The sequence below is a fragment of the Salmo trutta genome, chromosome 36 (assembly GCF_901001165.1).
Source record: "Salmo trutta chromosome 36, fSalTru1.1, whole genome shotgun sequence".
NCBI classification, from domain to species: Eukaryota; Metazoa; Chordata; class Actinopteri; order Salmoniformes; family Salmonidae; genus Salmo; species Salmo trutta.
The window spans coordinates 8873860-8877158 of record NC_042992.1 but is presented as its reverse complement, the minus strand read 5'-3'; the positions used below and the strand labels follow the sequence as shown (position 1 = coordinate 8877158).

Sequence of the window (3299 nt, the reverse complement as noted above, 5' to 3'; positions counted from 1 at the left end):
ACACACACACACACACACACATCCTGCTGAGTGACCAGGTACACACACACACACATACTGCTGAGTGACCAGGTACACACACACACACACACACACACACATCCTGCTGAGTGACCAGGTACACACACACACACACACACATCCTGCTGAGTGACCAGGTACACACACACACACACACACACACATCCTGCTGAGTGACCAGGTACACACACACACACACACACACACACACACACTGTTCAGTGACCAGGTACACACACACACACTGTTCAGTGACCAGGTACACACACACACACACACACACACTGTTCAGTGACCAGGTACGCACACACACACACACACACACTGTTCAGTGACCAGGTACACAAACACACATCCTGCTGAGTGACCAGGTACACACACACACACACACACACATCCTGCTGAGTGACCAGGTACACACACACACACACATCCTGCTGAGTGACCAGGTACACACACACACACACACACACACTGTTCAGTGACCAGGTACACACACACACACACACACACACTGTTCAGTGACCAGGTACACACACACACACTGTTCAGTGACCAGGTACACACACACACACACACACACACACTGTTCAGTGACCAGGTACACACACACACACACACACACACACTGTTCAGTGACCAGGTACACACACACACACACACACACACACTGTTCAGTGACCAGGTACACACACACACACACTGTTCAGTGACCAGGTACACACACACACACACACACACACACTGTTCAGTGACCAGGTACACACACACACACACTGTTCAGTGACCAGGTACACACACACACACACACACTGTTCAGTGACCAGGTACACACACACACACACACACACACACACACATCCTGCTGAGTGACCAGGTACACACACACACACACTGTTCAGTGACCAGGTACACACACACACACACACACACACACTGTTCAGTGACCAGGTACACACACACACACACACACACACACATCCTGCTGAGTGACCAGGTACACACACACACACACACACACATCCTGCTGAGTGACCAGGTACACACACACACACACACACATCCTGCTGAGTGACCAGGTACACACACACACACACACACACACACACTGTTCAGTGACCAGGTACACACACACACACACACACACATCCTGCTGAATGACCAGGTACTCACACACACACACACACACACACATCCTGCTGAGTGACCAGGTACACACACACACACACACACACATCCTGCTGAGTCACCAGGTACACACACACACACATCCTGCTGAGTGACCAGGTACACACACACACACACACACACACACACACATCCTGCTGAGTGACCAGGTACACACACACACACACACACACACACATCCTGCTGAGTGACCAGGTACACACACACACACACACACACACACACACACACACACACACACATACTGCTGAGTGACCAGGTACACACACACACACACACACACACACACACACCCTGCTGAGTGACCAGGTACACACACACACACACACACACCCTGCTGAGTGACCAGGTACACACACACACACATACTGCTGAGTGACCAGGTACACACACACACACACACACACACACACACACACACATCCTGCTGAGTGACCAGGTACACACACACACACACACACACATCCTGCTGAGTGACCAGGTACACACACACACACACACACACTGTTCAGTGACCAGGTACACACACACACACACACACACACACACACACACACACACACACACACACACTGTTCAGTGACCAGGTACGCACACACACACACACACACACTGTTCAGTGACCAAGTACACACACACACACACACACACACACACACTGTTCAGTGACCAGGTACACACACACACACACACACACACACACACACACTGTTCAGTGACCAGGTACACACACACACACACACACACACACTGTTCAGTGACCAGGTACACACACACACACACTGTTCAGTGACCAGGTACACACACACACACACACACACACACACACACACACACACACACACACACTGTTCAGTGACCAGGTACACACACACACACACACACACTGTTCAGTGACCAGGTACACACACACACACACACACACACTGTTCAGTGACCAGGTACACCCACACTGTTCAGTGACCAGGTACACACACACACACACTGTTCAGTGACCAGGTACACACACACACACTGTTCAGTGACCAGGTACACACACACACACACACACACACACTGTTGAGTGACCAGGTACACACACACACACACACACACACTGTTGAGTGACCAGGTACACACACACACACTGTTGAGTGACCAGGTACACACACACACACACACACTGTTCAGTGACCAGGTACACACACACACATCCTGCAGAGTGACCAGGTACACACACACACACATCCTGCAGAGTGACCAGGTACACACACACACACACACACTGTTCAGTGACCAGGTACACACACACACACACACACTGTTCAGTGACCAGGTACACACACACACACACACACTGTGCAGTGACCAGGTACACACACACACTGTTCAGTGACCAGGTACACACACACACTGTTCAGTGACCAGGTACACACACACACTGTTCAGTGACCAGGTACACACTTCCTGATGTTATCTTTGACCAGGAAGAGATGGATGTTCTCTGTCCATCAGGTGTTTGCATTATATTTACCTACTGCCTCTGTGTCCCACCCTAACTCTTCCCCCCTTCAGCCTATTCAGGAAGTACTGGGTGCCCCATTCAAAACAGTCCCCCAACCAGACTGCATCACAGCTAGTGGACATGTCTACCTGTTTTGATACTGTATCAGTATACCTTAACATTACTGGTTCAGTTGTATTGTTCTAGATTTAAACAGTAACATTGTTTTAATGTTATCTAATGTTATTTCCCAGATGGTTTACAACTTACCTGACGAGAGCTGCTTTCTGATCGGCACAATCAAAGGTATGGTGACCTAGTCAGACATTTCTGTTCCGGACAAACTTTCCTTTTCTAGTTTGGCCTCAATGCTAACACTCTCCCTCCCTCTCCCTCTCTCTCCCTCCCTCTCCCTCCCTCTCCCTCTCTCTCCCTCTCTCTCTCTCTCTCTCTCTCTCTCTCTCTCTCTAGATGAAACGGGGGAGGGGCTCCACCAAATGGGGGAGGGGCTTCATCTGGTTTTGAAGTAGCGATAGAGGATGAGAGTGCGATGACATCACTCAACACTGAGCAGCCTCCACCCCTCCACCCCTCCCTCCACCCCTCC

The 3299-nt window shown here is 50.4% G+C and overlaps 1 long non-coding RNA gene across 2 annotated transcripts; it reads left to right on the top strand.

The window, feature by feature from the left end:
• Positions 1-1286: 1286 nt before the first annotated feature.
• On the top strand, positions 1287-3299 carry LOC115175351 (uncharacterized). 2 transcript variants are annotated; one of them, XR_003872026.1, is made up of 3 exons: positions 1287-1308; positions 2947-2998; positions 3164-3299. It is a non-coding gene; the product is annotated as an uncharacterized LOC115175351 (long non-coding RNA). The 2 variants fall into 2 exon arrangements; XR_003872027.1 differs by lacking the exon at positions 1287-1308 and adding an exon at positions 2307-2320.